Below are 20246 nucleotides of genomic sequence, written 5' to 3'. Positions count from 1 at the left end.
AAAAATGGAAATGGAAATTATAAAAGGGAACCAGTCTGAAATGAAGGACATATTATGAGATGAAAAGTATATTAAATGGAATAAACAAAGGAATAAACAAAGTATATAAATAAAAGGATCAAATGCCCTATCTAGAGGATCGGAAAGCCAAGGACAGAAGCAGAATGGCAGGAGATAAGATACTAAGACTATAAAAATAATTTAAGGAGCATATGGGACACTATTAAGAGTCCAAATATCTATCTAATTAGTGTAACTGAAGAAAATCAAGATCTTGAACAGCTGTCTGAAGAAATAATGATGGAAAACTTCCCTAACCTGGTGAAGGAAATGGACATAAAAAACCAGGAAGTTCAGAGAATTCCAAAAAACAGGGATCCAAAGAGGCCCACATAAGGATGCATCATAATTAAAATACCAAAGGTTAAATACAAATATATATATATATTATATATATATATATATAATATATATATTAAAAGCAGCAAGAAAGAAATAGATATTTACTTATAAGGGAACACCCATAAGACTTGCAGCTGATTTCTCAAATGAAACTATGCAGGACAAAAGGGCTTGGCAAAAAAATATTTGACAGGATGAAGACCCAGGATCTACATCCAAGAATACTTTATGCAGCAAAAGTATCATTTATAGTTGAAGGACAGGCAAAGAGCCTTCCAGACAAAAATAAGCTAAAGAAATTTATCGCCACCAAGCCAGTATTACAAGAAATCTTGGAGTGACTTCTTTAAGAAGAAAAATATCTATCAAAAACAGGAATAAAGAATAACAACTACATCCCTATCAATAAATGCCTTAAATGGAAAAAAAAAATTAAGTGCTCCAAAAAAGACAGAGTGGCTGAAAGGATAAGAAAACAAGACCTCTGCATAGGCTGCCTACAAAAAGACCCACTTCAGATTAAAAGGCACACACAGACTAAAAGGAAGGAGATGGAAAAAGATATTTCTTTGGTGCACCTAAAAGGTATATAAGTCAAACAAAGAAAGATAAACACTATATGATTTCACCTATATGTGGAATCTAAGAAACAAAAAGAACAAACTAATCAAAAACAGACTCACAAATATAGTGAACAATTTGGTGATGGACAGAAGGGAGGGGGGTGTGGGAGCTGTGAGAATGGGGTGAAGGGTTAAAGAAGAACAAATTAGTAGTTGATGGATGACCTCGGGGATGAGGAGCATGGCATAGGGAATGCAGTTGCCATTAATATGTTAGCTAGGTAGGTAGAGGGTCTGGGGAGGGAGGGAACAATTGGGGAGATCGTTTTATGAACTATATAGATGACTAACCAATGTACTGTATACTTGAAACTAATTAAAATAAATATTTTTAAAAAAGAAAATAAATAAAAATATATTCCAACGTAGTTTTTTTTAAATATTAATCTCTTATCAAGTGTATAATTGGTGACTATCTTCTCCTATTCAGTCAATTTTCTTTTTGTTTTGTTGATGGTTTCCTTTGTTTTGAATACACTTTTTAGTTTGAGGTTATCCCATTTGTACATTTTTTTCTTTTATTTCCCTAGCCAAAAGAGATATACCAGAAAATATATTACTAAGAGAAATATCAGAGAGTTTACTGCCTATGTCTTTTTCAAGGAATTTTATTATTTTGAATCTTACATTTAGTCTTTAATATATTTTGAGTTTATTTGTTTATATGTTGTAAGAAGGTGGTCCAGTTTTATTTTTATTTTTTTCATGTATCTGTCCAGTTTTCTGAATACCATTTAGGGAATAGACCGTCCGTACCTTATTGCACACCCTCGCCTCCTTTGTCATAGTTTAAATGACCATACTGGCATGGAATTATTTCTGGGCTCACTATTCTGTTCTATTGACCTATATGTCTGTTTTGATTACCGTAGACTCGTAGTATAGTTTGATATACAGGTAGCGTGATACCTCCAAATTTATTCTTTCTTAAGACTGCTGTGAGTATTCAGGGTCTTTTGTAGTTTCATAAAAATTTTAGATTTATTTCTTCTATTTCTGTGAAAAATTCCATTGATATTTTGATATTGAATCTATAGATTACTTTGGGTAGTATGGACATTTTTAATAATGTTAATTCTTCCTATCCATGAACATGGTGTATACCTCCATTTATTTATATCTTCTTCAATTTCTTCAATGTCTTATAATTTTGTGAGTATAAGTCTTTAAGCTCCTTGGTTAAATTTATTCCTAAGTATTTTATTTTTTGATGTCATTGTAAATGGAATTGTTTTCTTAATTTTTCTTTCTGACAGTTTATTTATTGGTGTGTAAAAATGTAACTGATTTCTGAATATTAATTTTGTAGCCTTCTATTTTACTGAATTCATTTATCAGTTCTGACAGGTTTTTAGTAGAATCTTTATAGATCTTTATATATACTATTATGTCATCTGCAAATGATATTAGTTTTACTTTTTCCTTTCAAATTTGGATGTCTTTTATTTATTTATTGTCTGATTTCTATAACTAGAATACTCTGTTGAATAAAAGTGGTGAAAGTAGACTTCCTCGTCTTGTTTCTGATCCTAAGAAAAATATTTTAGCTTTTCCTGGTTGATATGATGTTAGCTGTGGGTTTTTCATATATGGCCTTTATTATGTTGATGTATGTTCCTTCTATTCCTACTTTGTTGAAAGTTTTTTTTAATAATAATAATAAGTGGATTCTGGATTTTTTACATGCTTTTTGGGGGCATCTATTTATATAACGATATCATTTTTATTTTTTTATTTCTTTTTTTATTGTAGTATCACATTAATTGATTTGTGGATATTGAACTAACCTTGCATTCCAGGAATACATCCAACTTGATCATGGTGTATGATTTTTTAAATATATTGCTAAATTTGGTTTGCTAATATTTTGTTGAGGATTATTGCATCTATGTCATCAGGGATATTAGCCTATAATCATTTTTGTAATGTCTTTGGTATCAGCATAACTGTGGTTTTGGAAAACAAGATTGGAAGCTTTCCCTCTTCTTGAAATTTTTTGGAATAGCTTGATTATTAAGGTGTTAATTCTTTTTTCAATGTTTAGTAAAATTAATCTGTGAAAACTTCTTGTTCAGGACTTTTGTTTGTCAGGAATGTTTTGATTACAATTTGATTTTGTTAGTCGTAATCAGTCAGTTTAGATTTACTGGTTTTTTCATTCAATCTTGCAGGATTTTGTTTCTAAGAATTTATCCATTTCTTCCAGACTGTTGGTGTATAATTTGTTGGTGTATAATTACTTGTAGTATTTTTTAAAAATCCTTTGTGTATCTGCAGTGTCAGCTGTCACTTCTCTTTTATTTCTTATTTTATTTATTTGTTTCTCCTCTCCTTTCTCTCTCTTTCTCTCTCTCTCTCTCTCTGATGAATTTGGTTAATGATTTATCAATGTTGTTTATCTTTGGTTTCATTGTTCTTTTTTTAGACTGTGTTTGTTTTTTCCACTTTAATCTTTATTATTTTTTTTCCTTATACTCACTTTGGTCTTTGTTGTTTTCTTTCCTCTTATTTTTCTTTTCTTTTTTTCTACTTCCTTTAAGTGTAAGGGTAAATTGTTTGTTTTACATTTTTCTTGTTTTTTGAGGTAGGCCTGTATTGCTATAAATTTCCCTATTAGGACTGCTTTTGCTGTTTCTTATGGATTTGGGGGCATTGTGTTTTTATTTTCATTTATCTCAAGGTATCTTTTGAAGTCTTTGATCTCATTGTTAACCCATACATTGTTTAATAGAATGTTATTTATCTTTAATATGTGTTTTTCATTTTTTAATTGTAATTGATTTTTAGTTTTAAACAATTGTGTTTGAAGATGATACTTGATATAATTTCAATCTTCTTAAATTTACTAAGACTTGTTCTGTGGCCTAATGTGTGACTTATCTTGGATGACGTACCATATCCACTTGAAAAGAATATATTTTGAACTGCTTTTGTTTAAAATGCTCTGAAAATATCAATTAAATCCATGTCGTGTAGGATGTTAATTAAGGCCACTACTTCCTTGATTTTCTCTCTGGCATATTTCTCCATTGGTGTCAGCGGTTTGTTAAAGTCCTCTACTATGACTGTATTCCTGTTGATATCTCCCTTTATATCGGTCAATATTTACTTTATGTATTTAAGTGCTCCCTTGTTGGGTGCATACATGATTACTAGAGTTATATCTCCTTGGTGGAGTGATCCCTTTATCATTATCTAATGCCCTTCTTTGTTTCCATTACTATAGCCTATGTTTTAAAGTCTATTTTGGTCTATAGCCATGCCACCCTAAACAAGCCTGATTCTGTCTGATCTCAGAAGCTAAGCAAGGTTGGGCCTGGTTAGTACTTGGATGAGAGACCATCTACGAAGACCAGGTGCTGCAGGTGTAAAAAATAAAAAAATAATAATAATAAATTAAAAAACAAGAGAGACTATAACATGACAAGGTCCTTGCAATCTGTGAGATCAACCAAGCATTGCCTTGCTGAAAAATAGATAGATAGATAGCCAAATAAATAAATAAATAAATAAAGTCTATTTTGTCTGGTATATGTATTGCTACCCCAGCTTTTCTTTTCATATCCATTTGCATAAAGTATCTTTTTCAATTCCTTTACTTTCAATGCATGTATATTTCAATGTGAAATGGCTCTCTTGTGGTTATAGGTTTCCTTTTCTTATCTATTCAGCTACCCTATGTCTTTTTATTGGAGCATTTAATCCATTTGTTTTTAAAGTGATTATGATACTTACATTGTTAACATAATTTTATGACTCATATTTATGTTTTTCCCCTTTTTCTACTTAAAAAAAGTCCATTTAACATTTCTTGTGATACTGGCTTGGTGGTGATGAATTCTTTTGGCTTTTTCTTGTCTGAGAATTTTATTATCTCAACCTCAATTTTAAATGATAGTTTTGCTGGGTAGAGTAGTCTTGGTTATAGGTATTTGCTTTTCATCACTTTGAATATTTTGAGTGAATCCCTCTGGCCTGAAATGTTTCTGTTCAGAAATCAGTTAACAGCTTTCAGGAGTTTCCTTGTAAGTGATTAGATGTCTTTCTCTTGCTGCTTTTAAGATTCTCTCTTTATTTTTAACCTTCGTCATTTTAATTATGATGCATCTTTGTGTGGATCTCTCTGCGTTCAACTTGTTTGGAACTCTCTGTGCTTCTTGGGCTTGTACGTCTTTCCTTCTCCAGGTTAGCAAGTTTTATGTCATTATTTCTCCAAACAGGTTCTCAATCCTTTGCTCTTTTTTTTCTTCTTTCTATAATGCAAGTATTGTTATGCTTAATTTTGTCCCAGAGGTCTCTTAAACTATCCTCTTTTTCATTCTCGTTTTCTTTTTGCTATTTTGATTGGGTGAGTTCTGCTACCTTGTCTCTTAAATTGATGATTGGATCTTCTGCTTCATCTGTTACTGATTTATTCTAGTGCATTTTTCATTTCAGTTATTGTATTTTTTATTTCTGGTTTTATTGACGGTTTTTATGGGTTTTTAAAAATATATATATACCTACTCTTTGTTGATGTTCTTGCTAATTCATTGAGCAGTCTTATAACCATTGTTTTGAACTCTGTATCTGTTCGATTGTTTGCCTCCATTTTATTTAGTTCTTTTTATGAAGTTTTCTTCTGTTCTTTCATTTTGGACATATTTCTTTGTTTTCTCATTTTGGCTGTCTCTCAGTGTTTGTTTCTATGTATTAGGTAAATCTGCTACTTCTCCCGGTCTTGTCATGGTGGCTTATGTAGTAGATGCTCCGTGTGGCCTAGTGGTGCAGTCTTTCTAATCACATAAGCTAGATGCTTCAGAAGTGTTCCTTGTGAGAATTGTGTCATTACTCCTTTTGTAGTTAAATTTTGATTGTTGTTGGCATGTTAGGGTCTGAAATTGACTCTCAAGCTAACTGTCTCTGAGGATTGGTCATGCCCACAGCGTATGAGTTGTGTGGGAGCTGATACCATGGTATGAGTTTGCCCCACAGTCTTGTGTGTCTATTAAAATCACCCTCTGTGTGTGCTGCTCATGGAGCTAATCAGGTAGTGCTCTGTTCTAGTGTGCTACCACCCTCCAGGTGTGTTGGTTCTTGGATCCCTTGGGAAGGTCTCTGTGCAGGTGAAGTTCACCTGTTGCCTGTGACTGGCCAAGGACTACCTGTTAGGAGCTACAACGTTATCCATGGTTGGATGCTGCCTGTGCTAGATCTTAAGGCACACAGGAGAGGCCACACTGTTAACTGAGGCCAGCTGCCCACCAGTACTGGGCCTACAACAGCTCAGCAAAAGGCTCAGGGCACCCTGAGGCTTGAGATCATCTGCCAGTTGACTGTAAGGCTCAGACACTAAAAGAACCTTGGAGAGTTCACAAGTTCATGAGGCAAGGTCCCAGGGAGTCACCAGGGTAGGCCTAAGATGTTCCCCACATTAATGCAGAATTAGATTTGGTGCCAGTGCTGAGCCTAGGGCCACCAGCAAAAATCTCAGAGCACAGGGAGGCTAGCTGCCACCTGCTTCCAATCCACAGATCTCTGAGAGTTTTCCAAAAAAGACTGCCATGTGAGTCTGCCTGGTTTCCCACTACCAAAGATGCCTTCTACATTTCTCATACTGAGGCTAATTGTTTGCTACCGATAGAGCTTCCTGCGGTATGTGGGGTGGGGACGATTGCGTGGCTGTTGAAAGTGCCTCAGGTAGTGCATGAGTTGTATGGTGCAGGGAATCGGGAGTCATCAGTGTGGAATAAGCAGATCTCACTAGACCAGTGCCGATTCATATTTGGCTGTTCGTGGAGAAAACTTAACACAGGATAGATGGCACCCACCTGTAGACTGCATGGAAAGGGGGCTCAACACAGGAATAATGGCAGCTGTCCCATCACCCTTTGCCCTTAAGCCATACAACCCAATCTTTCCCTGAAAGTTTCTGGTGCCTCTTGAACTGTCATCCCTCTGCAGAACCCCATGATGAGTGCCTGTGAGCAAGTAAGTCTGTGTGCTTGCCTTATAAGAGGACATCTGGGTTTCCAGCACCCTTCCATCTCACTCTGATGGATGAAATTCCTGCTGTTTTTCATAGCCAGATTTTGTGGGAACTCCTCATCCTGGCTCTGGAGCCCTGGGCTTGGGAGCCCAGTGTGGGCTTGGGGGCCCTCGCTCCTCTGGGGGATTTCTGCAGCTGAGCTATCACTCCTTATGCTTAACAAATACATAAGTGTTGGGCCAGTTGCTTTTGCACTGCAGTCCCTCCTACCAGTCTCCATGTGATCTCCTCTTTATATCCAAAGTTATAGGGGTTCTGTTCAGTTAGTTTTCAGATGGTTCTCTAGCTTGATTTTTCTATAATTTAGTTTTTTATTTAATGTGGTCATGGGAGAAGTTAAACACAGCATTTTCCTACTCTGCCATCTTGCCCAGAACCCCCGCCAGCTTTCTTCTTGTAATTGTTTTCTAGTTTCATATATATTTTTTGTCAGAAAAAAAGTGATTAATATGATTTCAATCTTCTCGAATTTATTGAGACTTGTTTTGTTTCCTAATATGTGATTTGTCTTGGAGAATATTTCACATACAGTTGAGAAAATTGTGTATTCTGCTGCTTTGGGGTGGAATTTTTTGTATATATCTATTAAGTCAGATCATTTATGTGTGCTTTTAGGCGGATGTTTCCTTATTGCTTTTCTATCTGAATGATCTTTTTTTTTTAGCTGTAAGTAGGGGTTAAAATATCCTACTATTATTGCACAACTTTCAAATTTTCCCTCAGGCTAGTTTATATATATATACACACACACATGCACACATTCAATTTCTCGATGTTGAGTGTATATAGATTTATAAATGTAATATCTTCTTTTTAGATTGACTGCTTTATCATTATGTATTGGCCTTCTTTGTCTTTTAATAGTCTTTTCTTAAGTCTACTTTTTTTCTGATATGAGTTACAGCTACACCAGCTTTCTTTTGTTTTTATTTGCATGGAATGTTTTTTCCCATTTTTCATATTTGTTTTGTTTTATCCTTAATTCTGAAGTGAGTCTCTTGTAGGCAACATATAAATGGGTCGTTTTTTTGATCCATAGAGCTATTCTTTGTATTTTGATCGACGAGTTTAGTTCATTTATATTTAAAATAATTATTAATAAGTATGTACTTATTGCCATATTATTAATTGTTTTCTGGCTGTTTTTGTAATTCCTCTCTGATCTTTTTCTTTTTATTTCTTCTCTTGTCTTTTAATGGCTTTCTTTAGTGTTATGTTTATATTCCTTTCTCATTTTTTGTGTGTTTACTATAAATTTTCTTTGTGGTTACCATGAGTTCACATATAATATTCTATGTACAGAAGAGACTTTTTTAAGTTGGTAGAAAATTAATTTAAATATATTCCATTCTTACTCTCCTCATGTATTATATTTTTTGATGGCAGATTTTACATCTTTTGTTTGTTTTTTTTTACTAATTATTGTAAACTAATTGTGGTTTTAATTAATTTTACGTTTTTGGTTACTTAACCTTCATACTTGCTTTATACACAATTAATCTATTACCTTTACTATATATTTACCATTTCCTGTGAGATTTTTACTTTTTGTATATGCTCTCATTATTAATTAGTGTCTTTTCTTTGCAGCTTATAAAAAGTTCCCTCAACATTTCTTATAAGGCCAGTTTAGTGATGATATAATTCTTTAGTATTTTCATGTCTAGAAAATTCTTGATCTCTCCTTTAATTCTGAATGATAACTTTGTCAGGTAAAGAATTCCTAGTTGGATTTTTTTATCTTTCAACATTTTGAATATGTCATGCCACTCCCTTATGACCTGCAAAGTTTCTGCTGAAAAATCTGCTCATTGCTTTATGGGGTTTTACCTGTATGTAATTTTTTTTTTTTTTTGCCTCTAACAAAATTTGCTTTAAAGATTTTCTATCTTTCTCTTTTACTGTTTTAATTATACTATGTTTTGATGTGTGTCTTCTCTTAAGATTTATCTTATCTGGAACTTTCTAGGCTTCCTGGATCTGCATATCTGTTTTCTTATCAGATTAGGAAAGTTTTTAACTATTATTTTTTAAAATAGTTTTTTTCTGTTTTTTTCTTTCTTTCTTTCTTTCTCGTTCTTTCTCTTTCTTTCTTTCTTTCTTTCTTTCTTTCTTTCTTTCTTTCTTTCTTCTTTTTTTCTTTCTTTCTTTCTTTCTTTCTTTCTTTCTTTCTTTCTTTCTTCTTTCTTTCTTTTTTTCTTCTTTTTCTAGGACTCTTATACTGTAAATGTCATTCTGCTTGATGTTGCCCAAAGGTCCCTTAAGTTATTCTCAATTTTAATTTAATTTTTTTCCATGTTGTTGTTTTGTCTGGTATGTTCTACTACTTTTTCTTCTAGCTCACTGTTTCTTACTTCTACTTTACCCAATCTGCTATTGAACACTCCTAGTTAGATTTTCAGTTCATTTCAAACTTACATTTGGTATTTTTTATGTTTTTTTTAAATCTGTTTGTTGAGGTTCTTGCTATGTTCACCTATTCTTCACCCAAGTTCAGTGAGCATATTTATGATCATTATTTTGAACTATTTATATGATAAGTTGCTTATCTTTGTCTTATTAAGGTCTTTTTTCTGGAGGTTGGTTTTGTTTTTCTGTTTGGAACATATTCTTTTGTCTTCTCATGTGGTCTGACTCTGTGTGTTTGTCTATATGTATTAGGCAAAAAGCTACTTCTGCCAGCCCTGAAAGAGTAATCCTACATAGGAACTTATCTTTGTGGCCCAGAGGTGCAATCTACTCTGGTCATTAGAGCCAAGTGCTCGAGGAGGATCCCTCATTTGGGCTGCATCCACCTGTTGGCTGTGGTGAAGCTAATGTTACACTGAGGGATGAACAAGGCATAAGACACTCATCCAGTCCAGTTGTGGCTTGGATACTGTGTGGAGTGTGGAGTTCTTGCCTGGCCTGGTTGCAACATATCTGCTTGTGTGGGTATGGTAGGAACTTGGGTTGATTCCTCAGCCAGTTGTAGCATGGCTGCTGCATGGATTCGGATGGGTGTATGGTGCTTATCCAACTCTTTTGTGGTGTGGCTGCTACATGGAGAATGTGGGACATGGGGCACTAGTCCACACCAGTTGTGGTACATAGTGGATAGAGCATAGCCGTCATGGCTAACATATTAGAAATAGGGCACCAAAAATGGTGCCTGCCAACTCAGATACCAGCAAATTTGAGTGGGAATGGAAAAAATGGCTCTCTCACTTCCATCCCAGGATAATGTATGAGCAGGTTCCCGCCTCTCTGATAGTTACTTTAAATTGAGTAAGTGAGTTTTTCTCATTTATTGTTTAGGCACTTTTGGAACTGTTGCTTACACTGGATCCTGTGATGAGTAGGTCTGTGCACAAGCCCTTTAAAAATGGGTTATTTATTCCCAATATTTCTTTTGTTCTATAGTTCTCCTGGACTTAATTCCTATTAATTTTAAAAGACAGATATTTTATCCTTTAGGTGCCAGATCCCAGGTTTGGAATGCTGATGTGGAGCACAGTCCCTTTAATCTTCAAGGGAGAGTTACACATTTTTTAAGATTCCTCCAAGTTGTGGGTCACTGCACCCAAGGTGGGGTCCCAGGTGAGATTGTGTCTCTGTTTCTCCTGTCTTGATGCATTCTTTTTTAAAAATATTTTTGTTGTAAAGGCACTCTTCATCTAGCTCTAAGGTCCTTTTCAGAGAAAAATGTATTCCATATGTAGTTGTAGATTTGTTTTATTCATTGAGGTTGCCGAGTTCAGGGTCTTTCCCTACTGCCATCTTGAACCAAGATCAAATGTTTGTCTATGTAGAAATCCAGGAGAATTGGCTGATAAACTATTTGAATGAATAAGATAACATAACTAAGTAGAATGTTTATGAAATATGTCAATTTTTTCTAAAATCCAAAAGGAAGACTAAATATCAAAATATAGCCAAGATAATTTTTGAAGAGGATAGCCTTGCGCTGTCTTTTATAAAAAACTAATTTGAAGTTCAAGTAATTAAAATAATAAAGTATTATTAGAAAACATTAGAGAATTCAGTTAATATATACAATTGTGTGTGTTATATAATGTGATAATATATTAGTAATGTGATATTAGTAAGAAAAATGCAACACGCATATTAAATCAGGATTTAATAAATGCTTTTTTAAAATTAAATTAATTATTCTATGACAAAATTATGTTAGATTTTAAGCTTATACCATTAACAAAACATTTGTTTTCAGTTTTATCATTATAAGTGTTTTAAAAGTGAATATAAAAGTAAAAAAAGAAATATAGAAGAATATGATTTGACCTTGGAATAGTGAAGGACTGCATAAACAAAGAAAGCAAAACATACCAAGGAAAACGATTAATGTTTTACTACATCAAAATTTAAAATGTTTGTTTTTTTTAAAACATGTGACATATTGAAGGAAGATATGTATAATGTATATAATTAATAAAAATATCCAGAAAATATTTTAAAGGTACTACAGAGTCAATAAGAAAGAAAAAGGATATGGTGATAAAAGTAACAAAAAAGTAATGGAAAATAACAATAAATTTATGACATTATTCTTAGCCTCTCTAGTTAACAAGGATATAAAAATTGAAACAAAATAAGATATAGGTATGCTTTGTAACTCAGCAACTTCTCCACTTTGTATGTACTGCAAAAAAAAAAAGAAAGAAAAGAAAAGAAAAAAAGTGGTTCATACACATACTCAAAAAAACATATACTGAATGCATTCAATCACTAAATATTAATCTAGTCAGATTATAAATCATTTTTGTAGTATTTAGAAACTAGAAATAAAGTGAATGTTCATGAATAGTAAGTAATAGTTGAAGTTTAATGCATGAATCTCATGTGGCAGGCACTATCTTAAGGGTTTTACAAGTATTACTGCATTTAATCCCCACAAAAAAAACATATGAGGGAAGTATTATCTTCATTCTGACGATAGAAAAAATTGAGTCACAGAGAAGTAACTTGCCCTAAGGTCCCCAAATTCGAGCCCAGTCATTTGACTTGAAGGTCATTGTTCTTAGTCAATGTGAGACTATTTAGTGAATTGGCTGCATAGACTGCAGTTTATTTAATTTTTTTTTTACCATGAATGCTAAAAAAATAGATTCAGCTAAGTTTAGATATCCAACATGGAGATCTTTAACAAGATAGAACTTAGTTTAAAAATCTCCAGCATACATTCTAGAAAGAAAAAGTTAGTTACAGTAATATGTCTAGTAGGATAAAATATATTTTTAAAATATATTTTTAAAATTCCCTATGTATACTATATATTTTCTACACATTCATAGAAATTCATAAAAACAGAAAGAAAGCATTTTTTTAAGGGAGAGAGAGGAGGGAACAAAAATTAGGAGTGGGAGCATCAAAAGAGATTTTTGTATTACTTGTGAAGCAATTTTTATAAATTAATACTTTGAAAAGTGAATTAAAGAAAATTCTTCACTCCTTTTTATGTTTTAAATAATTCTTTTTTATTTTTTAACTACAGTTGACATACAAAATTATATTAGTTTTGGGTGCACAATATACTGATTAGACATCTATAACCTATTAAGTGATCATCTTGATAAATCTAGTATCCCTCTGACACCAAACATAGTTATTACAATATTATTGACTATATTCTTTATGCTATGTACTATGTGCTATGTACTATATCCCCATGACTATTTTGTAACTGCAATTTTTAAATTTTTAATTCCTTCAACTTTTTACCCATACCACCTGGGAACCTTCAAAAAGTTCTCTTTATGTATGAATTTGTTTCTGTTAGTTTCATCATTAATTTTGTTCTTTTGATTCCTCATATAAGTAAAATCATATGGCATGTGTCTTAGTCTAACTGACTTACCCTACTAACAACAATACCCTCTGAGTCCATCCATGTTCTTGAAGGTGGCAAGATTTTATTCTTTTTTATGAGTAATAGTCCATTTTATACATATGTACCACCACTTCTTTATCCATTCTTCCACTGACAGACACCAGGTTGCCTCCATACCTTAACTAGTGTAAATAATGCTGAAATGAACATATAGATGCACATGTCCTTTCAAAGTAGTGTTTTGGGTTTTTTGAATAAGTACCAAGAAGTGGTATCACTGGATCCGGCTTTGTTTCTTGTTATAGCCTTTTTAATAAAATCTATTTTGTTTAATATAAGTATTGCTACCCTAGCTTTGTTTTATTTTGTTTTCCATTTTCATGAAATGTCTTTTCCATCCCTTTACTTTTGGTCTCTGCTTGACTTTTGATTTGAAGTGATTCTCTTGTAGACAGCATATTTTCTTATACATTCAGTCATTCTATGTCATTTGATTGGAGCATTTAATCCATTTTCATTTAAAGTAAGTATTGATTTTAATGTGCTTATTGCCATTTTATTGCTCATATTGATTTTTAAAAAATTTCTTCTTAAAGAATTCTCTTAACATTTTCTGTAATATTGTTTGGTAGTGATAAACTCCTTTAGCTTTTTTTTGATCTGGGAAGCTCTTTATCCAATGATCATAAATAATACCTTTGCTGAGTAGCATAATCTTGGTTATAGGTCTTTGCTTTTCATCATTTGAAAATTCTTTGCCAATCCCTTCTGGACTGTAAAATTTCTGTTGAGAAATCAGCTGACAGTCCCATGGGAGTTCCCTGGTAGGTAACTGCTTTTCTCTTGCTGCTTTTATAATTCTCTCTTTGTCTTTAATCTTTGGAATTTTAATTATGATGTGTCTTTGTGTGGGCCTCTTTGGATTCATCCTGTTTGGGACTCTCTGCACTTCCTGGGTTTGTGTGTCTATTTCACCAGGTCGGGAAAGTTTTTTTGTCATTATTTCTTCAAATAGGTTTTTAATTCCTTGCTCTCTCAATTCTTCTTCTGGTACCCCTATGATGCAAATGTTGATATGTTTGATGTCTCATAAATCCCTTAAACTATCATCTTTTTTTTTGGATTCATGTTTCTCATTTCTGTTCTGATTGGGTATTTTCTGCTTCCTCATCTACCAAATAGCTGGTTTGAGCTTGTGCTTCATCTTATCTACTATTGATTCCCTCAGTTACTGTATTCTTCATTTTTGACTTTTTAAAAATGTTTTCTATCTCCAGGTTTATGTTTTCTATCTTTTTCTTGAAGTTCTAATTAAGATTGTTGTATATCCTTAAAACCAATATTTTGAAATCTGCATCTGGTAGACTGCTTGCCTTCATTTTGTTTATTTATTTATTTTCTGTAGCTTTATTCTGGTCTTTCATTTGGGTCATGTTTCTTTGTCTTCTCAATTTGGCTGCCTTCTTGTACTTATTTCTAAATATTAGGTAGAGCTGCTATGTGTCCTGTGTGGCCCAGTGGTGCAGTATCCCTGATCACCTGAGCTGGATGTTCTGGATGTGTCCCTTGTGTGGGCTGTGTATGCCTTTCTGTTGTAGTTGACTCTTGATTGTTGGCATATCAGTGGGTGGGGCCGATCCTCAGGTTGATTGGTGTGAGGACTATCTATGACTATAGTGGAGGAGCTATTGTTCAGCAGCTGACCCTGCAGAACAAGATTTACTTTAACAGGGCTCTGTTACCTTCCCAGTCTTCCCTTTGGGTGTGTTATTCTAGGTTGTGGCCCTGTGTGGTATTTAGGCTCAGTCCAAAGCCAGCCGTTGGGGGTGCAGCCTGAGAGTGGCCTCACTGCAGGTCAAGTCTAGCAGCAGCCTGTGCCTTGCCTGGGGCCACCTGGTATGAACCACCAAGCAAAACACCGATGCACACTGGGCTTGTATATGCCTTAGAGGCCAAGCCACAAACTGAGGCTGGTTGCTGCTAATGCTGAACTTAAGGCTACTCAGCAAGAGGTATGGGGCATGCAGAGGCCAGACACTGCTTGTTTGGGTTTTGCGAACCTTAGAGAGATTTTAAGAAAGTATGCTGCATGAGCTAAGTCAGGCTGTTTATATGGAAAATCCACTGGAAGCAACTTAAGTAGGCCTAAAATTTTGGTCAGGTAGGGTCTCAGGGAATTGTCAGCGTGAGGCAACCAGTGTTAGCCAGGTTGATGAAGACTCAGTATGGCAGCTACCTGGGTCTGCAAGCTGGGTCGGGGAAGAGTCAGCAAAGGAACACTGCTCTTTGCCAGCACTTCTGTCTGGGAGAAAGCTTCCCTTACAGCCCTCACCCTGAACCTAAACAATTCAGTTCCTCTTTATATGTTGTTGGCAAATTTCAAGCTGCTGCTGTAGCACTGGAGCTCAGAGAGAGTGAGTTCATCAGTGAGTAAGTTTACACATGGACCCCGTAATAGGAATACCTGAGACTCCAGTGGCCCTTCCTCTCACTTAGACACAAACTCCACTGGTTTTCATATCTGGCTCTTGTGGGGATTTCTCTTCCAAGCACTGAGGTGGGGAGCCCTGTGTGGGGCTGGGACCCCCTTGCTCCTTTAGGGGTAACTCCACAGATGAGATAACCTTCCTAATTCTCAACTGCCAAACGCAGGTGGAACCAGCTCATTCAGGATCTCTGCCCCTCCTACCAGTCTGGAGGTGGCCTCTTATTTATGTCCCCAGTTGTCAGTGCTGAGGTGATAGAGAAGGGAAGGTTTTGATGATGAGACACCCAGTTGGAAGAACGCATGAGGGGCCAACGTGAGAATGAAATGGCAAATACCAACTTTATTGCGGGGAACATGCTTCTGTGCCAGGGGACTACATGGGCTCCACATATGTCAGAGTACAATAGTGGCATTCTGCCACACATGAGTGATGCAATAAGCTAAATCACGTTATGTGAGTTAGGTGCGGGCACCCTACTATACTAATGTAACATTCTAAATCTGGGCTCCTATTCCTAGCTGTGAGCCTGGATCATAACCAGACCTGGGACAAGCCAGACCTGGGGCTCATACTCCACCCCTACAGGATCATTTTGCAGGATCTGGCACAGAGGGTGCTACCTTGGACCCGCAATCCACAACAACAATATAAAGAACAGCAAAACACTACAGGCTACAGGCTACAAGGGCTAGGGTGGCTACTGCCCACTGCCAGGAGGACCCCAAGGAATTCCTCCACGTTGTCAAGGGGTCTTCTCCCAGGGCATGGATGGCTTGGACTTTGGCATCCATTTCCTGGAGGGCTGCCTGTGCCTAGTCTGCATGATCAGGAATGTAGACATAGCATTCTACATGGAGTAGGGCACAAGTGCCACCCTGAGCAGCAGTTAGGAGGTCAAGGGCCATATGGTTTTGCAGAACTACTTTCCACATTTGCGTGGTTTCATCTATTAAAAGGGTTATAGCCTGACGTGTATCATTCAATGCCTGTGTGGTGTGCTGGGCTAAAGCTTCTACCTACAAGTCTATATCTCTGGATCCCACCATTGGAATTAATAATGTCAGAGGGTAGAACCACCATGCTGCCCATTTCTGCCAGTGCCAGCGGTGATATAAAGGGTCCCAATTGTGAAGCAATCAGGGCAAAGCAAGTAATATGTGTCCAGCTAAATATGGACGTCCCTAGGTATAATGGCCGGGTCAGTCAGTGGGCAAGTAGGGCCAGCCATAATGCCTGCAGACCCAGAGATACCCTGCAGGTAGCCAGTCGGAAGGCTCTGTACCAACATAACATTACCCATTCCATCAGACCTTGGGAACATTAGCAAGGGTGGTGTTAGCACACATCTTGGGGAGTATCCACCCCACAATATGGTTGGGCAGAGATCTTACTTGCTCTATGCAGTGGAGGTCTGCTCCCACAGTTCCACATGTTCTCACACTAGCCATATTCATCCACTGGAAATGGCATAGACTATGAGGGGTGAGAAGTTGTCATGGTTGTGGCAGAGTAGCGCTTCTGAGGCCCATCGTCACTGGTCTCATTCAGGTGTGGTGTTCCAGGTACGCAGCCACATCCAATTCTCAGCTGTAGCTGGAGTAATGTGCCACAGCAGTGTCTTAGCCATTTCTGTTGGCAGTTCAGTACACACCCGGCAGTGGGAAGCATTGTGGATAGCAGCAAACATATGAGCCCAGGACATGACACTGTTCCCTGTTGTTCAACCTGGGCAATAGACTGGAGCAGACAAAGAGGTCATTAGGAGCAAGTCTTGTCCTTTTGGGAGGATACAGGCCACTTGCCCATCTTGAGACAAAGGGGTAGCCAGGAGAGGAGCTGCCCCTAGCCTGTGATACCAGACAGTTCCTCCAAAGGTAGCAAGCTAGGGGGTTTCCACCGGCATTACAGTATAGAGAGGAATGGGATGGAAGCCAAGGACAAAACTCCCCACTAACAATGACCATTCTGCAGTCATTGGGAGTGACACTCGCAAGCCTGTAGGCCAAATACAAATCCAGGGTTCTATTCACAACCTATAGTGTAAGCCCTGTCCCCAGGGCTCCACCAGGGCTATCCATGGCTCCTGTGTTACCTGTGTAGTTTAAGGCCATGACCAGGTGGCCTGTCAACCTGCTGCCAAAATTTTTGAGGCCAGCAATAGCAAAGCTCCCCAGTAGGCCTGGGGCGAGAGCTGTTTAGCAGTGGTGCCTGGGCACACTTTGATAGCCCTCAGCAAGCCTGCTACAACTCTGTCAAAGAGAAATAACCCTGTTTTCTGAGGCTGCTGATTCAGAAGGCATAGATCCTGTGGGAGGTTAGTGTACCAAAGGCACGAACCCGGGACCAAGGCTTGCAGTTTGTCCTTCAGGAAGCCGTTGATTTGTTCTACCATTCCAGCTGCCTGTGGGTGATGAGAAACATGTAACTACCACATCACATCATTGGTGCGGGCCCAGGTCTGCACCTCCTGCCCTGTAAAGTGAGTGTCTCTGTCACTTGTGACTATTAAGGGCTGACCATTGTGCTCCAATGTAATCACAATATGGCGTTGATCAGCAGCTGCCACTGGCCATGAAAACACTAGGCTAGTGCCCATGTCCACACCTGTAAACACGTAGTGGTGTCCCCAGTCCGTGGGCAAAGACCCTATATAGTCCATTTGCCATTCTTGGAGTGGCTTAGCTCCACAGGGCACCACTACTGGGGTACTCTTTACCCGCTGTCTCTCTGGGTGCTGCTCAACACACCAGGGACATTGTGACACAGCAACTTGTGCTTGTGTCCAGGTCAACAATAGCCCCCATCACTTTGCTATCCGTTTCTTGGTATGGGCCCTTACATGCCCCAGTTTTCAGTGGAGCCAGGGGCCAATGTCTGCTGGAACTTGCAGTACATGGGTGAAACGGACTTGTGCCAGTGCATTGGCTGCATCATTACCCAGATCCTGTAATGGCCAATGGCTGGGGACATGGTATATGGCGACCCCTGCTGAAGACCCCGCTTCCAGAGGTCTTCCCACAACATCCAGCCCCATAGGGGCAGTGACCTAACATCCACTCTTGGGCAGCCTACCAGCACAGCCACAGAGTTAGACTTTAATACACAGTCCAACTGTCACTGCGGATGCGCACTGGGCCAGTTTCATTCATGAGTACCAACTACAAAGCGTGAAGCTCTGTGCATTGGCTGTACTGCCCGGCACCAGTTTCATACCAAAAGGTTTCTGTGGACATCTGCAATGACATGGCGGCCCACTTCAGGGGCTGCCCATGGCAAGAGCTGTCTGTGTACCAGGTATCCTCAGGGACGAGAGCCTGAACCTCTGCATAGGGACTTGGTAAGTCTCCCGTGTCAGCAGGCTCTGTCAGGGGCTCTGCTTGAAACTGCACTGGCCCCAATAGGGAGTGAAGTTGACCTGACAAGGGGCTCACAGAGAACTGGGCCCACTGCTCCAGGTATGCCCCCCACTTGGTCAGCATAGGGGTCTCTGCAATTCCTGAATAAGGTGTCTTCACCCAGAGCCACAGCCACCCCTCCACAGGGTACGTGGACCACACAATTATGGGATTAGGGCCAGTGATGGCCTCGCTGGCCTGAAGGGCTGCATATATGGCAGCCAGTTGGTATTCTCTATCAGAGAATACCATGCTTCTGTGCCTTTCCACAGTTGGGACTAGAAGCCTATCAGCACTATCTGGGAACCGTGCTTCTGCCACAGTCCCCATCCAAACCCTGCATCATCCACCTGCACTGTAAGCAGGAATGGGAGGGTTGGATCTACTACACATAATGTTTGGGATTGTGCTATTGCTTGCTTTGTAGCCTTAAAGATCTCTTCTATCTGAGAGTCCAATCTTACTGGGCATCTCATCTCACTAGATGGTGCAAGGGTCACACCAAGCATCAAGGGGGCAAAATGGGGAATGAACACTCTCCAACACCCCAGCAGTCCCAAATAGTTTTGGAGCTGCTTCATAGTCTCACGTTGGGGATATGACTGTATCTTATCAATCACTGTTCTGGCATTACTTTTGTCTTACCCAACCAAACAACTCTCAAAAATTTGACAGACTACCCAGGTCCCTGGACTTGTCTTCATTGACTGTCCAACTCCAGTCAATGAGAGCTTCTCATAGGCTGGTTGCTGCTGCTTGTAGTTCTGTAATACAATCAGTGGTTAGCATTATATCATCAATGTAATGATACAAGTACACTGAGGGCAGTCATTTACATATGGCTAAATCTTGAGCCACAACATCATGACACAGGGTAGGCTGTGCAGATAGGTCTGGGGAAGGATGGGCGATGTCCACTGTCACCCTTCCCAAGTGAAGGAAAACTGTTCTTGACTTTCTGGGGCTATGGCAATAGAGAAAAAGGTATTTGCCAAGTTCACCACATAATGGTATCGTCCAAGTTCATGTGACGATCAGTTCATAATGTCCATGACAACAGGCACGGAAACATGCAAGGGTGACACAACATTTTTTAGCTCCTGATAATCACCCATCATGCACCAGAAGCCATCAGGCTTCTTCACTGGCCACATAGGGGAGCTGTATGGGCTATGAGCAGGATTAATAACACTGGCTTCTTCCACCTCCATAATGGTGAGTCCTATTTCCTCATGACCACCAGGTAGTCAATACTGTTTTGTGCTCACTACCTGTGTAGCCTGGGGCAACACCAACAAAGAATGGTGTGGACATCTCCAGATAGTTTTCACTGCCTGGATGCGAAGGTGAAATTCACCAGCAGTGGTATTCACAGTTAAGCCTCACAAAACATCGATACCCAAAATGTTCTCCTGTATGGGGAATATGTACACTTGGTACCTATGAGGAGGCAATCTGCCAATACTCAGTTTCACAGGG

At 38.0% G+C, this 20246-nt stretch overlaps 1 pseudogene; it reads left to right on the top strand.

Annotated features, from left to right (window-relative positions):
• Positions 1 to 4274: 4274 nt before the first annotated feature.
• Positions 4275 to 4393, top strand: LOC118607965 (annotated as a pseudogene).
• Positions 4394 to 20246: the final 15853 nt, after the last annotated feature.

This window comes from Rousettus aegyptiacus, unplaced genomic scaffold (genome assembly GCF_014176215.1).
Source record: "Rousettus aegyptiacus isolate mRouAeg1 unplaced genomic scaffold, mRouAeg1.p scaffold_m13_p_9, whole genome shotgun sequence".
Classification (NCBI taxonomy): Eukaryota; Metazoa; Chordata; class Mammalia; order Chiroptera; family Pteropodidae; genus Rousettus; species Rousettus aegyptiacus.
This window is presented reverse-complemented; position numbering and strand designations above follow the sequence as displayed.